Source organism: Culex quinquefasciatus, chromosome 1, assembly GCF_015732765.1.
Source record: "Culex quinquefasciatus strain JHB chromosome 1, VPISU_Cqui_1.0_pri_paternal, whole genome shotgun sequence".
Lineage (NCBI taxonomy): Eukaryota > Metazoa > Arthropoda > Insecta > Diptera > Culicidae > Culex > Culex quinquefasciatus.
The window spans coordinates 38588636-38608856 of NC_051861.1; the positions used below are offsets into that span (position 1 = coordinate 38588636).

Consider the following 20221-nt stretch of genomic DNA (forward strand, 5'->3'; position numbering starts at 1 on the left):
TCATTTTTCGATGTAAAAAAAAATGTTTCAATCAAAAAGTACTTAAGCGAATTTTTGATAAAGTGCACCGTTTTCAAATTATAGCCAGTTTTAGGTAAGTTTTTTTGAAAATAGTCGAAGTTTTTCATTTTTCAAAATTAGTGCACATGATTGCCCACTTTTGAAAAAAATATTTTTTGAAGCTGAGAAAATTCTCTTTATTTTGCACTTTTGAACTTTGTTGATACGACCCTTAGTTGCTGAGAATTGCCTGAGAATTAACATTTTAAAAGGGCGTTATATTGAATGTTTAGCCCTTTTAAAATGTTAGTCTTGGTTTAAAAAAATTGAAAATATTTATTTCGCAAAGATCGAATATTTTTACAAATGTTTCATATTTTAACATCGTAAGTCGGACCATTAGTTGCTGAGATATCGACATTTGAAAATGGTGTGTTGTTTGGATGGGACTTAGAAAACATCAATTTTCCTGTTTTTAAACCTTTGCAAAGCAATATCTCAGCAACTATGGGCCGTATCAACAAAGTTCAAAAATACAAAATATAGAGAATTTTCTCAGCTTTTCAAAAATATTTTTTTCAAACGTGGGCAAACATGTGCACTAATTTAAAAAAACACGGAAAGGGGATCGATCGCCAAACCAGCGACCGAATTTTGCTGGGTTGGTTTTGCTGATATCAGCGAAATTTTTCTCTAAACCAGCGAAATTTTTCGCTGAAAAAGGTGGCTGCGCGAAATCAAATCCAGCAACTTGGTTTCGCTGGTTTGTTATTTCCGAAACGGTTTCTTTTCCAGCGAAAGTTTTCGCTGGTTTGATACATCCTTCCGACAGCCGTCATAAATGTTTGTTATTGTTCACGTTTGGAAGCGATTTGTGGCAATCGAATTGCTTTAGGGGTTTTTTCAAAACAAAAAAGCATGAAAAAGTTCTGCATCAAGTGTTCAGCATTAAAATACATACTCAACAGGTGATGGTTCTTTTCAATCAAAAGAAGCTCGTTTCCATAAAGTTCTCGCAGCAGAAAAATACGGTGCAGTGAAGCTGGAGATGTATTTGTACTGCTGCATAGATGAGTGCACAAATTGTCGCAGGTGGCAGCAAGAATCGTAGGCGAGGAACTTGACCATGGCCGCGGAACAGTTTGTGCTGTGGCAAGTAAGTACAACCTGGCTGGACTTTCTTTTAATTCTGCTTCCGTTACTGCGAAATCTTTTCTGACGATTGTTCCATCCGTAAACCTCCGTCAACCGGAACGGAACTTTAAGATTTTTAGGTCGGTAACCGGTCACGCGCTGGAAAAAAACAACATGCAAGACGGTTTTAAACAACCACTTTGCCACATGCTTTTACACGATTCCCAATTAATCTCTGGTTCTCAAATCCTCTGGTTTATTTTGGCATAGGCTTCTGCCGCCAAAACAAAAAAACAAACGTCGGTGATAAAAAACGCTGATCCAGTGCAAAAAAACACTGGTCCAGTGGAAACATTCGCTGAACCAGCGGATTTTTCGCCGAAACCAGTAGAATAATCTCCTAGTTGATTTTGGCACGAGCTGCTGCCGCCGGCAAAAAAAAACCCGGACGTCAGCGATATAAAACGCTGATCCAGCGTAAAAGAACACCAGTTCCGCTAGACCAGCGAATTGTTTCCCAAAACCAGCACAATAATCTACTGGTTGATTTTGGTACGAGCTGCTGCCGCCGGAAAAAACCCGGACGTTAGCGATAGAAAACGCTGATCCAGCGTAAAAGAACACTGGTCCAGTGAAGAAATCCGCTGGACCAGCGAATTGTTTCCCAAAACCAGTACAATAATCTCCTGGTTGATTTTGGCGCCCTGCCGCTTTTTCCAAACCAGCGAGAAAATTTTCTGATTCTAGCAAAACTGATCCACCAAACAGCGACATTTTCACCAAACTAGTGTTTTTTTTCACTGATTTGGTAAAATTTCATCGGTTTCCAAACCAGCGAAAAAAAAATAGCGATTCTAGGTAATTTTTGTGCAGGCTGAGAAATTAGCGACATTTTTCGCTAGTTTTAGCGAACTTTATCGCGATTTGGCGATGGATCCCCTTTCCGTGTAATGAAAAACGGCGACTATTTTCAAAAAAGTCACCTAAATATGAATTTAACTTGAAAACGGTGCACTTTATCAAAATTTCACTGAAGTATTTGATTGAAATTTTTTTTAACATCGAAAAATGAAGTTGAAAAATTTTTGCAACCAATTTTTCGATTTTTTGAAAAAATCAGTATTGATTCAAAAATTCATAACTCGCTCAAAAAATTTTTGCACAACCTGGAAATTTCTGAAAAGTTGGCATTTGATGTCCTCTAAAGACATATAAAAAAACGAAAATAGTGTTTTTTGCAAATCAAGTTTTAGTGACAAAAAGTTAAATAAAAAATCACCAAAATTTTGTTTACCTTTAATCATTTTTTCAGTGTAGTTCATATCCATACCTACAACTTTGCCGAAGACACCAAATCGATCAAAAAATTCCTTCAAAAGATACAGATTTTTGAATTTTCATACATCATTTTTGTATGGCCAGCTGCCAAATTTGTATGGAAAATTATACACGGAAAGGGGATCGATCACCAAACCAGCGACCGAATTTTTCTGGGTTGGTTTTGCTGATATCAGCGAAATTTTTCTTTAAACCAGCGAAATTTTTCGCTGAAAAAGGTGGCTGCGCGAAATCAAATCAAGCAACTTGGTTTCGCTGGTTTGTTATTTCCGAAACGGTTTCTTTTCCAGCGAAAGTTTTCGCTGGTTTGATACACATCCTTCCGACAGCCGTCATAAATGTTTGTTATTGTTCACGTTTGGAAGCGATTTGTGGCAATCGAATTGCTTTAGGGGTTTTTTTCAAAACAAAAAAGCATGAAAAAGTTCTGCATCAAGTGTTCAGCATTAAAATACATACTCAACAGGCGATGGTTCTTTTCAATGAAAAGAAGCACGTTTCCATAAAGTTCTCGCAGCAGAAAAATACGGTGCAGTGAAGCTGGAGATGTATTTGTACTGCTGCATAGATGAGTGCACAAATTGTCGCAGGTGGCATTCAGTGTGACCATCGCGGGATTAGTAGGCCATGCTGCCATGAATCAACGTTAGTCAAAACCCCGCCATTCGTTGCAGCAGAAAGTGGTAAAGTTTTAATCTACTAGGAAAATTTAATTAAGACTGGTAATATGAAACTGTGCACAAATCAACACATTCACAAAATTCAGCTTATAACATGCAAGACGGTTTTAAACAACCACTTTGCCACATGCTTTTACATGATTCTCAATTAATCTCTGGTTCTCAAATCCTCTGGTTTATTTTGGCATAGGCTTCTGCCGCCAAAACAAAAAAACAAACGTCGGTGATAAAAAACGCTGATCCAGTGCAAAAAAACACTGGTCCAGTGGAAACTTTCGCTGAACCAGCGGATTTTTCGCCGAAACCAGTAGAATAATCTCCTGGTTGATTTTGGTACGAGCTGCTGCCGCCGGAAAAAACCCGGACGTCAGCGATAGAAAACGCTGATCCAGCGTAAAAGAACACTGGTCCAGTGAAGAAATCCGCTGGACCAGCGAATTGTTTCCCAAAACCAGTACAATAATCTCCTGGTTGATTTTGTTGCCCTGCCGCTTTTTCCAAACCAGCGAGAAAATTTTCTGATTCTAGCAAAATTGATCCCCCAAACAGCGACATTTTTCACCAAACCAGTGTTTTTTTCACTGGTTTGGTAGAATTTCATCGGTTTCCAAACCAGCGAAAAAAATTAGCGATTCTAGGTAATTTTTGTGCAGGCTGAGAAATTAGCGACATTTTTCGCTAGTTTTAGCGAACTTTATCGCGATTTGGCGATGGATCCTCTTTCCGTGTATGGACAAACTAATGATGCAAAATGGCTTCTTTAAGCATACCGAAGGCACCAAAAAAGTTTCAATCGGATTAAAAAATACAAAAATTAATATTTAAGGAAAAAGACTGATTTCGTAGAGAATTGCTCAACATCAATTTTCATGTTTTAAAACCTTTGCATGGCAATATCTTAGCAACTGAGGGTCGTATCAACAAAGTTCAAAAAAGCAAAATATGGAGAATTTTCTCAGCTTTTCAAAAATATTTTTTTAAAGGTGGGCAAACATGTGCACTAATTTAAAAAAATGAAAAACTCCGACTATTTTCAAAAAAGTCACCAAAAATGGATTAAACTTGAAAACGGTGCACTTTATCAAAAATTCGCTGAAGTACTTTTTGATTGCAAATTCGTTTTTACATCGAAAACTGAAGTTGAACAATTTTTGCGACCAATATTTCGATTTAAAAAAAACAGTATTGATTAAAAAATTATAACTCGGTGATTTTTTGCAGAACCAGAAAATTTCTGAAAAGTTGGCATTTGATGTCCTCTAAAACATATGGGTCATTTTCCGCCAACTCACACAGCAGTTGCCCTGACCCCTCTTCGATTTTCGTGAAACTTTGCTCTAAGGAGTAATGTTGGTCCCTGATCACGAATCCGAGGTCAATTTTTGATTTCTAAATGAAAAAATGACCCTTCTAGGTTAATTCAGATTCGAAAAATACATTAAATTTCCCATAAAATGACATGTCTCACGATTTTTGACAGTTGAGTAACGGGAAATGGCAGCGATTTTAAAACTATTTCCCAACTTTTTTTGATGAAAAATACGTTTTTTCGTAATTTTGAGTAAGCCATCAAATCGGGCGTCTAATTTTACACAAAAGTCCCATTGACACCAAATTTCTATCTCTTTACGGTTACGAGCTACAAAAAAACCAGAATACTGAAAGGGATCGTACCGCCCACCGTCACGAGATATCGAAAAAATGGAACTTGGATTCGTGATCAGGGACCAGGAGTCGGGGCAACTTTTTCCGATTTCGTGTGAGTTGGTGGAGAATTACCCATATCAAAAAATGAATAAAAAATAAAAATAATGTTTTTTTGCAAATCAAGTTTTAGTAACAAATAGTTAAATAAAAGATCATCAAAAAAAATTTACCGTGTATCATTTTTTTATCCAAACCTACAACTTTGCCGAAGACACCAAATCGATCAAAAAATTCCTTCAAAAGATACAGATTTTTGACTTATCATACATCATTTTTCTATGAACAGCTGCCAAATTTGCATGGAAAATTATATGGACAAACTAATGATGCAAAATGGCTTCTTTGGGCATACCGAAGGCACCAAAGAAGTTTCAGTCGGATTGAAAAATACAAAAAAAAATCGAATGACTAAAATCTGAGAGAACTGCTCATGTACTCATTTTTTTCTAAAAAAGACCACATGATCAGCACGAAAATTGAAATACTGTTTTAACTGATTATTCTGATGAATCTTGCTGCCATTACATGGCAAATTACGGTTCACCAGTTGGAACGAGAGTCCCATTCACTTCCGCACTATTCTTTACTGCAGAATCCGGTCCATTTGTCAGATTGCATCCAGAAATCATAGGTGAACCCCGCTGGTTTGACCACGATGGTTACCAATCGAAAAAATACTAGACTTTGCTGTTTTAACTGTCAAATCCAAAGGGTTCAAATTGAAAAGATTCTATCTAAAATGTATCATACTAGCCAGTATTCACTGTGCACCAAGTCTGCACGCAAAAAAAAACGACTTGAGGCGTCCAATTTACCGCGTACTGCTGCTGCAGAACATTCCATACCGTAGAACAGAAAAGTGACTAGTGGCTCTCCATGAGGGTATGTTGACCTTTCGCGGCAGCTTCCTCCTTTGGTTTTGTTTTTGGTTGGTTCTGATTTTGTGTGTGCGTTTTGGTTCTTGTGCAGCTTTAGTGCCGGCTGCTGATGAATGCTGCTTGTTCAATCAACACGCGCTCGTCGCACCTCGAAACAAACAAACAAAAAAAATCACGTGATTCAGCAGGTTCTGCGCGGTTAAAAACCGAAGACTTCAAGTGGGATAATACGCCACTTGGCACCTGATTCTTGGCGGGGTCCGAAACACTTCCGGGGTTTCTATGAGCGCCGGCGAGGACAATTGATGGCCGGTAATGATGCAATGTTTGGTCGGTCAAAATTTATTAGCAATTATTGGCGGTGGGCTTTGCGAAATTTGCGCCGTCACGGTAAAGTTAGATAATATCGCCTGATGAGCATCTTTTGTGGAGGAACCTGACCGGATCGCGGTTTCGATTGGTTAATTGCTTTGAACTTGAGACGCGTATATGGTGCAGCTCACAAAAAAGGACGTTGCTTTCGAGCAAGAGTACTTATAAATTCAGGAAAAACCGGCTGATTTACCACTTCATTGTTTGCGGAATTTGATTGTAAAAAACAACAATCCTTGAAAAAGGTAAGTTCTTGAATAGGGTAGTTAGTTTGATTTTGTGACTCTTTCTGATTTATTTATTAATTGTTTCAATTTCGTTGATTCTCGACTGCCTTAATTTTATTCTGATTTTGATGATCTTCCGTTTCTTCCTTTTCGGAAGCTAATAACACGGGTCCCCCACAGACCGTTATTATGGAAAAAAAATTTCCACCCAAACCAATGATTGGACATGGTTCCTGGGACCATTCTGCACCTCTGGGCCGAATTTCAAAATATTTGCCGGCAGAAATTTCGAATACGGTCAGTTTTAGTGTTTCGAGTAGAAATTAAGGTGAAATCACATGTAAAATGCGTAGAAAAAGATCAAAGTTTCAATGTTTTAACTCCAAAACATTACTGGTCATGGTTTTAAATTGTATTAACAACTCCAAAACATTACTGGTCATGGTTTTAAATTGTATTAACATGTAGCAGAATGATATAAAAACGATTTACAGCTCTGACTTAGCCGGATTAAGCCTAAGTGAAGTGACTTAAGTATATTATTTACAAGTTTATGCCTTAATATCTAAAAAAAACTCCTACATCAAGTGATTTTAAGTCAAGGAAAACTAGATTGCACAAAAATAACTTAAAATGGGGTGACTTTGAGCCAAGGGGTGACATTGTATCAAATTTTACGATTTTATAATAGCCAGATAGCTTAACAACAAGCTCGATAAGCTTGAATTGCAAAGTATAATCGTTGCAAATATTGTTCTTAGATTATGTTGTCCTCTGCCATAAAAAGTTCAATAAGTACGAAACACTGAAAAAAATAGATAAAGCTTTAGTTTCATAAGCCTTACCGTTTGACCCCGACAAGAGTTTTAGGTCACAAGTCACATTGAAAACTTACTTCGCCTTTACATACTTGACTATACCGGGTTCGGTGGTAGAATGTTAAACGTGGTTGCCTCTCACCCCGGTTTGGCTGGTAATGTTGTAGAGCGAACAATTTGATTTGATTTGATATTTAACTGTACTATTTTCATGTTTTCATAAGATATGCCAAGCTTGTTAACAAATTTATTGTGTTTTCACATTGGGCAGAAGTAGGATTTGTTTTGTTGTATACATTATTAGTGAACGTTCTTGATGATCAACAATATGTTCTATTGAATTTTAACTATGAGTGTATCAACATTAATGAAATCAATTATAAAATGTTATTTTATGACGATAACTGAAATGTTTAAAAATAATTGGTTGGTTTGAAATATTAATCCTGTGGGAAGTTGTGTCATTAAACTTTTGCTAAGTATAATCATTACACAGGACAACAAAAATATAAGAGCTAAATGATAGCTGGAGTACTCTCCGGATTTCATTCGTAAGGTTGAAATTTGTAAACGATTTAAAACAAAAAAAAACAATTTTATTATTATTGCAATGTCACAAACTTGCCACGTCACAAAATGTATTTCCTTAATATTTTGATTGTTTTAATTGATTTCAGTAGGAATTGATTAAGAACTGAAAAAGGTGAGCATCATTTTCAAATTTGGAGGATTCCAGGAGATTTTAAATTTATTTTAATTAATTTAATTTTAAACCAACAGGCTTTATTCAAACAGAATAAGCAGATTAGCGTAGCAATATCATCAAATTGCTTTGTGGGAACATAAATAGACCAAATTAATCCGTCTACAAATAAATAAATTAACATAAAATTCAAGCTTATCAATGCATTCTTTATGCGTTTATTGGTACAATGTCACCCCTTGGCTCAAAGTCACCCCATTTTAAGTTATTTTTGTGCAATCAAGTTTTCCTTGACTTAAAATCACTTGATGTAGAAGTTTTTTTTTAGATATTAAGGCATAAACTTGTAAATAAAATACTTAAGTCACTTCACTTAGGCTTAATCCAGCTAAGTCAGAGCTGTAAATCGTTTTTATATCATTCTGCTATATGTTAATACAATTTAAAACCATGACCAGTAATGTTTTGGAGTTAAAACATTGAAACTTTGATCTTTTTCTACGCATTTTACATGTGATTTCACCTTAATTTCTACTCGAAACACTAAAACTGACCGTATTCGAAATTTCTGCCGGCAAATATTTTGAAACTCGGCCCAGAGGTGCAGAATGGTCCCAGGAACCATGTCCAATCATTTGTTTGGATGGAAATTTTTTTTTCATAATAACGGTCTGTGGGGGACCCGTGAATAACGTTTCAGCAAAAACGCCTAAAAATATGGTGTATTCGGGAAAGTAATTCAAAATTTATGAAGGTCCAACATCCCGAGCAGACGGAAATAACTTGGGAATAACATTTTTTGATATTTAAAAATACTAGGCCAATAACATTTTATGTTATAAATAACAAGATTTGTTATTCGTCGTATTGATTTTTTTGTTATTGGATTGTTATTGTAATAACAGACTAAACACATTTTAAGTTATTCTTCGAACAAATCTTTGTTATTATTTTTTTGTTATTTTAACAACTAATCCGATCATCCCAATAACAATTGGCGGTATTCTTCCATAACAAAAAATGTTATTCCAAAGTTGTTTTGGCTTTCAACCAACATCAGACCAATAACAAATTTTGTTATGATAACATAAACTGTTATTTAACCCTTAACTTATGTATATCCACAGGTATAAAACTGACAAAGTTGCTTTCCTCCATACATTTTGACGATTTTACTATGAAAAACTTATCTTCTTTTGTTTTGTGAATGTCAAATTTCGAGCAGTTTTTTTCAATCTATCTTCACATATTTGTTTTGTTTATTTTTGTAAATTCAAAATGCTCAAAGATGTACGGACATTTACAGAATTGAACAATCGAAAAAATAATGATTTTATTCTTAAAATCGAAATTTAAGGGGATTCAATTCAAAACTTCAAAAACCTCAGATAGTTTAATTTTTGTGCTTTATATTTTTTGGGAATTTCCAACATGTTTAATTTTCCAGAGCCATAAACCATGAGTCAGAAGTCAGAAGTTTTTGTTTTTGTTTCGATCATGCATTCTAAACTACTATTAAATTTGTCGAGCCGAGCTACCGTGGCCGTGAGGTTACGGGTTTCGCCTTGTAAGCGCAAGGTGAAGGGTTCGATTCCTGTCTGGCAAAGTCAGATCCCTTAATAGAGTAGATCTGCTCACTGAGAATACTGACCGGTTGGAGATGGGTTTCGACTAGCGATGTGCTGGAATTCCAATCCAGAGGTCGTGGGTAGGGCGGCCAATTTTCCCGGGTTTTGAATTTCCCGGGAAACGGGAAAAATATTTTTCAAATCCCGGGAATTCCCGGGATCCCAGGAAATTTTGTAAACCATCATAAAATATATGATATCATTAAATTTGTTCATAGAATTAGCTCAATACTGTTAATAGATGATAATCTTTACTTCAATCTGAACAAGAACATTAGTTTTTAATAAAAAAGTGGGTGAAGGGTTCGATTCCTGTCTGGCAAAGTCAGATCCCTTAAAAGAGTAGATCTGCTCACTGAGAATACTGACCGGTTGGAGATGGGTTTCGACTAGCGATGTGCTGGAATTCCAATCCAGAGGTCGTGGGTAGGGCGGCCAATTTTCCCGGGTTTTGAATTTCCCGGGAAACGGGAAAAATATTTTTCAAATCCCGGGAATTCCCGGGATCCCAGGAAATTTTGTAAACCATCATAAAATGTATGATATCATTAAATTTGTTCATAGAATTAGCTCAATACTGTTAATAGATGATAATCTTAACTTCAATCTGAACATTAGTTTTTAATAAAAAAATAAAAAAAAAGTTTTTTGTTTTTTTTTGCTTTGGATTTTTAATGAATCATAATTTTTAATCCAATGTGATTCAAATTATTTCATATTGATAATCATAATATTCATATTAATCTATTTCTTTAATTTTTTTTATATGAAATGACTACAAAAGCCAAAATAAAATTATTGAAAAAGCAAAAAAAAACAAGAAACGAAAACAAATATAATGAAACCATGAAATGTAAAATTTTAGAAAAAGTTTTGAATTTCATGTTTTATATTAAACATATTTGACAAACTATCTTTAAGTCGCTACCGCCAACTGGGGGAAATCGGGACTGCAGTCTGAATAGGTAGGGGAGAGTGGGGAGACTTGATCCCCGGGGAGACTTGATCCCAAGCCTGTATCTCGTCAGCATGTGGGTAAAACATTTATCTTTGTTCTAGAAAGTTGTGCGAATTTGACTAAAACTCATTGTAGAAAAAATAGAAAAAAAAAATAAAAATTTTTTAGATTGAGTTACACACATTTTTCTAAGAAGTGCTGCAAAAAACTTCCTAGAGATCTTTTTTCTTTGTTTTAATAAGTATAGAAAACACTCAAAAATTACTCAAAAAAATATTTTTTATACATGAATTGTTTGATAAACATATTAACTCCAAAGCCCTTACACATTTGACGTTAAATTTATCGTCATACTATTTTTACAATCAGTTGTTCAAAAAAGTGCGTTTAGGGTGACTTGATCTCTGCATTTTTACAGTCACTGGAATCAGCCTCAAGATGAAATAATTGGGCTGGGTTTTTGTACATAGTTTCCTTTAGTATAGTTGTACATAACTTACTGCAGTTTGAACCATATTTCAAAAGTTTTGTAAACAAAAATTACCAGCTTTATGTAAACATGGAGCAATAAATTATGCTGTCTGCCGATGTTTGATGAAAAATAATAAAGTATGATTTTTTTCATGTTTAAAATCATCATTAAACGTAAAATCAATAAAATTTAATGAAAAATATTTAAAGCGCTAGGCATTTTGCGGATCCGTAAACTAAAATTTTAATAATTTTCCCTTATAAGCCAAATAAATGTAGATATATGCCGAATACAAATTTGCTAATGCTTTAAAATTGTTATCGATTACTAAGTATTCAACTGTTCATCAATTTCCACAACCAAATCTGAGTTTCCAGACCAAAAAATGATTTTTTTTAATTTCGTGAATTCCCTGGACAAAATATAAAAAAAATCCCGGGATTTGGGAATTCCCGGGATATACACACTAGTCGTGGGTTCGATTCTCGTACCAGGATGATGATGTTTTTAATGATATGAATAAAAAAATGAAACTTCCTGCAGACTTATTGTCAAGAATATACAGACACCGCCTTTGAAAAAAAAATGGCAACCCTCTACAGCGATCAGGCTTGGCCATTTGAGGTTATGTTAAAAATCATCCTTTTTGGTACTCGCCTAAAGTTTTTTTTATCATAACTTTTAAACGACTAAATGTAACTGTACAATTTTCAAGCTGTAGGACCTGAAAGTGAACCGAGTGGGCCGCATCCGGACAAAATTCGTTCAGCCAAAGCCGAGAAAATCAAGTGCATATTAGGTCATTAGTATTGGGTCCGTAAATGCAATCCTTTTATCGATTCGAAAAATATTTATCATTAGGAAAATCACGAATCTTTTTTTTTAATAATTATGTTTGTTAACATTTTTTTTAAATTAAAATATAAACAGTTTTTGCTTTTTTCTTCAATTTATCGGCTGATCAACTTTCATGGATCAGATTTCTATCTGGTTCATGACACCATGAACATTGTTCACATTTAAATGGCCAAGTTTATTTTTACGTGTAGTAGTTTTGTGAATTTACAGATTTAATTTTTTAAAGAACGTTCTAAAACCGTTAACAAACATCTAATTTATAGCTAATAAACCGAAAACAATCGCGAACGGAAATTCACTGAAATCCCCCCCGTCACCGTCTAGTTGCTTCTGTTTTGAACGCCGCCTCACGGCACTTGTTGGCATCTCGGCCGAGGGTGGTGGTGCGATACGGAATGTCATTTTGTTTCTGTAGGTCATCCGGCCGGGCCATTAATGCAGTTTTGCGCCGTTTGTGGAGATACGGTGCGTGCGAGTGTCCGTTTTGAAGTTGCGTAACATCCCGGGCGAATGATCTGGGCTATGATTTAACCGGAATTCGACGATGATGATCTCGGGTCGGAACGTCAACAAACACACACCAACGAGAAGGTGGTGGGAGGGTGGTTTCATGAGGTCAACGCGCACTAATGAGTGTTGTTTACAAACTATAACTTGTACGATTGCGAGAGGTGCATAACTTAGAGTTGTGTGAATGTGTGATTGGTCCAGAACATTCGCAGCGTGTTGATCAACGGAAATTTACGTTGCGATCTGGCGCCGGGAAAACGAACCTAATTTATATGTAACTTTATGCAGTTGTGTCTAATAATGGTAGTTGAGCTGAGTTAAACGATATAGTAAACGTCACCATGACATTGAATTAAGCTAAAATCAGCTAAAAACTGGACAGAATCCAATCCAAATTGATTACAATTCGCTATGTATTAAATTAAATTAAAACACTCAAAGCTATACACATTTTTTGAACGAATCACTCTGATTTGAGTCATACCCAGTCAAATCAATCCGAATTCTGAAACGGAATCTAATTAGAACCGTATATAAATTCCGTTTCAAACGCAACAACCGGTTTCGTGTTCGAACCGGTTGTTGCGTTTGAAACGGAATTTGTATAGAATTCGGATTGATTTGACTGGGTATTTGATGAGAGGGTGCGACATCTTAAATGCGCAAGTGACGTGTAAACAACTGTCAAAAGCAGTGTAACCACCTTGATTGCTGGTTGAAAAATAATGACACAGCACTCAGACAAAACTCTACGTCAAATGCTTTTAATCAAAATTTGAGTTAATTTGACAAGTTCAAACGCAAACTGTTTGAACTCTGCAGTACCGTCAATATTTGGCGCCATTCTCAAAGAGTCCCGAACCCGCACCTGATTGGCAAAGCGAATCATACGGGATTTGTTAACAACATCCTGGTAAACAACAACACACTTGTTGCTACGGGAATTTCACTTTTTGTTACGGCTCGCCAGTGCAAATGTTTGACAGCGTTTTTAGCAGCAACGCTGTGGGCCTGCCAGAACACAAGTTGTTGGCAAATAGTCGGGATGGTTGGATTCGATCGTTTAAACAGGTGAGATGGTGTACATGCTGATTAAAAATAACCCAGATTTGTACAAGATTGACATATTTAAGAAAGAGATTTGAAATTTGTGGTTGACATATAAGCGAAATTCACAAAAATCCGCCATTTGTCCACAAAGTATTTCTGAAAATGCATAATTTTGATAATAATTGTAATATTATGTTTATGTATTGAAAAAAAAAACTCATTTTGAAATCCCACGAAATTCACACTAAAAATATGTATTTCCGTGTAAGCGTGTAAATTTTCAACAAAACAAAGATCTGTCACTTATGATTAAATTCACCCGTGCCCAATTTTAAGTTACTGTTGCTCGACATTGAGCACATTTACTCATTTAATAAAACAAATGAAAAGCGTTTTCATAAGGGGCCATCCGTAAACCATGTGGATGGATATTTCCAGAAATACTCAAACCTTCATTCAAACTTGAAACTCAAAAACGTGTCGCTACCGGTAAGTTACGCGATCACACAAGCGCATCGAAACAATTCAGCTGCACTCTAAATCAAAGTTATGTTGGCGGCAACCGACAATGACTGGCAAGTTCGGGCGGCCCAGCCGTAAAACTTTCGCCAAAGCGGTGCGGCCAAGGTCGTCACGGCGTAACCTCAAATTTGGCGAGCCAACCGCCTCGATGACCGGTTTAAGGTGCGTTTTTGCACCGCAATTCTCAGGTGGCTAGTGACAGTTGAGGGTGATCTTGTCAAGAATGCAACGAACTTTGTAGGCTAGCTGATATTTGGATCTAATCTTTGGTTGAGGTTATGTCATGTTGAAGAACGTCGGAACCGGTTCAGGTCATTGTTTGCAAATCAGCAATCCTGATATTTAGCTAATCAATCAGGATTGCACTCAAGGCAGACCTGTTTTTAGCGCGTTAGATCATGAGAACTGATGTTGCAGGGCACTTCCGGCAGGTTCGAAAAGGTTTCGTGTTGACCGATTATTCAACGTTTGACATGCGAATTTGTTTTGTTTGAAATTCAGAACCGGATAACAAGCGCAAAACCGGGTCGGATTAATTTCAGCGACCTTAAGAATCTGTTGCGTTGAGGAACTGGTTCGATGGAAATCAAATATTGTTGCTGACCATTGGATAAACAATGTACATCACGAGGACTGAAATCTGCTTGAAATTCAACAATTCAATGGTTCCTTTGTTTGGGTAACATAGTGATTATCAGAGTTCTTTTGGAAGGGCAAAATTTGACAGGTGTCAAATTCAGTGAGTATTCTCTGGAGGTTTCTCTGTGTTTGGGTTTTTTTATGACAAGCAAATTTCTTTCGTTAGACAACGGTTGTGGAAACAATGGTTCAACTTGCGAGTTAATCACACTGTTAACTACTGCAACCAGATCAAACCGGGAGTTCAGCTAATCAATCGTTCAAAGTAATCACCCTCGAGCCCAGTAAGCCGCCATTAAGCTCATGCCCTCACGTGACTTGCTCACGCTGTCTATGCGCATTGTCATCGACAATCACCCCGGAATTAAAGATAACACAACGTCCCAGTAGGATGGATTACTTCATCGGGTTCCCCTTTTCTGCCCACTGAGGCAGTCGTCTGATTCAGCGGTCTTATCATGACCCGCACACCAGTTTGGAATTCGCCAACTGTTGAATCATCGCATTCGCGTAGATCTTATCGAGGGGGGGCGTTCAACGTTTTGGCCCAAATCAACAAGTCCGAAAAGCTAACCTGCAAATTTTGCGTCGAACGACGCTCGCAACGGGAAAAACTGGAAACCAAAACAGACCGAGCAAATCGTTGCCAACCACCAATACCATCGCAGTAGGCGTGAACAGAGAAGGGGAAAAATCACGCAGACCCATACAAGCAGGAAAACGCGATGCATTTGCAACGTTTCGAAGTGTCAGAATGGATAATTGCGGTTTTAGACTGGACAAACTTTTCCGCTTTTTTCTTTGTTGGGAAACTTTTTGGCTTCGCCTAACCTCACTATGCGTGTGTTAGTGCATCGTAGTACACCATGACAGTGCACCGAAGAGGATGGAAAAAGGTGCGGTTCAGTGCGTACGAGACCATCTTCGATTAAGATTTCATGGTGTCGACCCCCTCCAAACATCCGATAAAAACTCACTTGACCAAGATCGCTGACACCACCTTAACAAAACAAGAAAATGAGGTTATGACACTTGTTCTGTCACATTGACAACTTCTCGATAACGCGACACGGAGCTATGAAATTTCTTGTTGTGTCCCACTGAGCCGCGTACTACACACTACTATCGGGGGTACTCCAAAACTTCACCAGCGGACACTAAACACATCGGCTTGCGCCCCACCGACCGCATTCATGACGTGACTCCGTGCCGGCGACGACAATACGGCACCCGCGTGCATTCACCACAAGGCCCCGGGAAGGGGGGGTTTTACTGGCGACGAAGGTGCGTGCCCCGTAGGGCGGTTCATTTTGGGACTTGATTAACATATTTGTTTTTTGAAACTTTGGATTTTTATCGATGACCTTGAAGTGTGTTGTCCCTCGGCCTAAAGCTAAAGTCAGGTTCAATCAAGGGTTCAATAGATTGAGCAAAAGACAGTTATCGTCAAAGGACAGTCATCGCTGTCTGATCTGTGATTAAAAAAATCCGAATTGGTTTTTAATAGACTTTAATCAAATTTCTAAGCAACCTGGAATAGACTATCATCACACATACATGACGAAATCCAGTCTGCAACCCGCTAAGGTCACCAGCTTCATGCGAATGCAAATGATCTGCGTTTCAATCCACCATTAGTTGGTTGGTGCCTTTCTCAAATTTACAAAGTAATTCAACTCCTAAATTGTCCTAGTCCAGATATGGATTGTTTACGGTCTTACGGCTTATTGAGCCGACTCAGTCCAAACCAGGTTCCAGCACCGAAAAGACCTGATGAAAATAAGTGTTTTAGAAGCCGAAAATAAGTGTACGTAAACAAAAAGTCCCGACCTTTTGAGGTTATGCAAAAAATCACCCTTTTTATATCTACAAAAAACTTTTGCATGGCATGACTTTTAAAATACTTCACTTAAATCGATTCAGCCAGTATACGTTTTCTAAATCGATTCAGCCAGTATTAATTTTCTAAATAAAACTATTTTTTACGTTGAAAATTCTAAACTTTCTAATAGGAGTGGTTAGGATTTGTAACACTAAACAATAAACAAAAATAATGAAATTGAGAAAATCTGTCCCATTCAAAATCACACAGTATTCGGCAAAATCAAACCTACTCCGACATGAGAAAATGACGTTTCTGTCAGATTTGAGTGAATTTCATTCAATTCTTGTTAAATTTCGAGTGAAAATAACTCAAATCTGACAGATGCCTCATTTTCTCATTTCTGAGTAGGTTCGGTAGACAAACGTCAAACTGCACCACCCTAGTCCCTCTTTCAATTCAGTCCAGATCGTTGCGATAGCTGGCAGAAATGCACACACGGAGAAAAGTAAGAAGGGAAAACCCTCACTATTTGTGTGTATTGAGTTGGGGCCAACGTTGTTGCACGTGTTTCCCCGCCGTCACGTCATAATGCTCTCCCCGAAACCGTGCAGTTCCCTTCGAAAGTGTACGAACAACACCTTCTTTTTGACAGCTGTCAACAATTTGCCTTGAAAGTAGCATACATTTAGATTGAATTTGAATGGTTCGCTCGAAATGGGAGGTAATCGAAGCCAATAAAATAAATTATACATTCCAATAAGAAAACACAAGCCAGTCCCCCTCTTTCCTCCTTAATGGGAAGGGGCATCGATATGCCGCCCCATATGGAGACGCGCACGCTGTCACCGTAATACACACTAAACCAAAAAAAAAGTGTCGTCGAGTGTCTGCTGGTTTCGGTATTACTCAATACCTGCTGCTGGCTACACTTCGAATGCTACTCTCTTTTGGGGTGGTAGTGGTGTGTACTCAATACACATGTTTGGGGGATGATGGGGCGACGATGACGGCAACCTGCAACCAAGAGTGTGTGAGAAAGAGAGGGAAATGGGTCTTCCCCCGTTCCTGTACTTTACTGACCTCTAGCCACCCACCCACCCATGGATTTCCAATTGGGATTGGGATTCTTACGGGATAGTATTGGTTGGGTTTGCTTCGAGAATGGGAAACCGGCACGATAAAAAGTGTTGCCAGGAAGTGCAAAGTAAAAATATCGCACAACTCTATAAACATATGAAACACAAAGGTTTAAAAAAAACTCTTATTTATTGGTAGCAACGCTTATTTAGAGCGTATCCTAGATTTCATACCTTTCTAAAAACCATCCAACTCCAAGCGAAACTTACTTGGGAATACCGTGGAGACTTTCCCTTATCCCCTTAAAAAAGTGAAGCATCAACACTTCCCGTTTTCAAAATCTCTTTCTTATCAATTCCTAGACAACAAAAACAAAAATTAAAAAGAAAACCATCACTTTTTAGATGCAGAAAACAATAAACATTAACTAATATTTTCCGTACTCGATTGTTCAAAGTACTTGCAAAAATTTCACTACGGAAAATTGAATTGCAATAAAAAATTGAAATGAATTATATCCTAAAATTTCCAAAAGTTTGTAGTAATTTCAAAAATTATTTTATTTGTTGTGAGATTTTGACGAAATCTTCATGTCTGACATTGAAAGTCGGATCAATCGTTTCCAAGATATTGTCAATAGTCAATTTTTATGTACATACAACGGTAAAAACACGATTAAAACCCATTTCTGACCACTTTTGTTTCATTTTGATGCAAAAATAATAAATTAAATAAATTAAAATAAATAAACAAGACAACATTTTTACGACGAATCAACTATGGTCCCCTTGAAATGAGCTGTCAAGCAGGACCTTTTCTGTCAAGAAGGGGCACGAGGTTATTTTTCTAAATTAATTTAAAAATCAATTATAAATCCTTTGCGGTCGTACTAAGGGTTATTATAATCAGAAAAAAATAAGCTTTAACGTTATCAACAATAACATCGGAATTTCAAGCTTAATTTTAGGACACAATTGAAAATGAAGGCTATGTGATAACATTCAGAACAATTCAGTGGCAAGCATTAGATAAAAAATGAAAAATAAAATAACGTCCTATGGGCTATCTACAACCACTTAGCTAAGAAAATTTTACTTGTACTACTCTTCAACCATCTTTTTGCGTTAAATTTTTCACTTAAAATTGCATTTCCCAAACACAAATGTGAACTGGAAGTACCGAAAAGGTATAAATTTGAAACAAACTTAGCTTTAATCTAACACATTATTTGGATTCTAGTGCTTCTCGATATTAACTAAACTCACAAGAACTACATTATTCAACGCAATTCCGATTATGTCTACGACACAACTATTTATTTTGACTTTAAAAAAATCATATTCCCAGGCCTACCACGTTTATCTTGGCATCCCTGTTCGCAACGAACTCGCGGAGAAACGTCAAAGAAATATTATTCTAACCAACGCACACTACGATGTGCGCGAGCCAGTTCCAAGATATACACCACAAACCACAGATCATAATAATTGGACCGGTTCGCACACTCACAATACACAGGGACAAATTCTACGAGGTCTTCTGGCTCTCTCTCACGAATTTGTCCGCGAAATCATACGACCCAGTCAAGAGTGAGATCAACACCTTCGAGGGGCACTCTTGATTGGTTCCGAACGTAAAATTGATTGTTGAAAAGTAAAGGTTTTCGGCCTGTACTGTCCAAATCACATTAAACCACACAGTGTTGCAAGCTGTCGTCGTCATCATTGTCGGTATTTTGCAAGCAAAAAGATGATTAATACATACCAAACAAGTGCGCTCGCCTTCACAGAGATGTGCGCTCCTCTCACAACTGTAAGTGCGTAAGCTCTTCTCCGTACACTTATTATTTTATCAAAACGCGAACCAGCGTGACGAACACCTCTCTCACACACTGCTGACACACACCGCCGACGAAATTTAAAACGTTAAACACACAAACGCAGTTAAAAAAGGTAAAATATTTATAAAATTTCGACAAAATCGTACTTCAGCACTTTCTAGCGTCTTCTTTCGTACCCAGGAAAAGAAACGGACGGCCGACTTGGCGATGGAAAAGGAAAAAAAGAAAAAAAAAACAATATGTTGAAATTAAAATTTAATAATAATTGAAAACAATCATTTAAAAGGTCGCCCGACTCTATACTGTGACACGCACGCACGTATACTTGCGCCACCGATCGTCGATAAGTAAGACACTACCGTTCACCGCGAAAGCTGATACCCGAAAACTACCGTAGTAAACCGTGGTTCGACGAAATCGAAGTTGCCCACATTCGAAAACAATAAGCAAAAGAAAACAAAACTCTCAGTTGGACGACGACTACTGAGAGCGGGAAAGAGAAACAGTAAAAACACCAACACACACAATCACGAAGGAAAATCGACGATTGCTTTCTCTTTTCAACCACCCGAAAAACTGTCAAAAAATGCACCCATACAAGCGCACTACCTTTGAATGTGTGTTGCGAGAGCAATGTGTCAAAAAGGAACTAACCACGGGGATCCCTCTTTGCTAAAAACTGTTCTAAAACCGGAAGAAACAAAAACCGGAATTGCAATTTGCGCGAAGCTAAAGCTCGACCGCGACTCGTTAATCGCCGCGAAACGCACAATACACCCCGCAAGTAAAGAAAAAGATCGCGAAATTTTGCGCAATCAAAGCAACCAACCTGAGAAAAACTTCGCACTGTACACGCCCGAAAACCGGACTGCTGTTCAGCAACAGCTACAGTAGTAGGGCTGTGTTCTACACACGGGATCGAACGCGACTATGCACGAACAAGGCAAAACGGAACGAACGAACCGATAATCGCGAGAGCTCAACA

At 37.4% G+C, this 20221-nt stretch overlaps 1 protein-coding gene across 6 annotated transcripts in view; it reads right to left on the reverse strand.

The window, feature by feature from the left end:
• The window catches only part of LOC6053204 (elongation of very long chain fatty acids protein), a 106624-nt gene extending 86403 nt beyond the window's left edge, over positions 1-20221 (reverse strand). Inside the window, exons 1-3 of one of the 6 annotated variants that reach the window (XM_038254184.1) lie at positions 20066-20221; positions 19383-19436; positions 19161-19287 (exon numbers count right to left, since the gene is read on the reverse strand). The gene's annotated coding sequence lies outside the window, so the exon portion shown is untranslated. Of the gene's footprint in view, positions 1-19160; positions 19437-19551; positions 19643-20065 lie in introns of those variants that run through there. The other 5 variants (XM_038254193.1, XM_038254176.1, XM_038254204.1 and 2 more) reach the window with 5 other exon arrangements.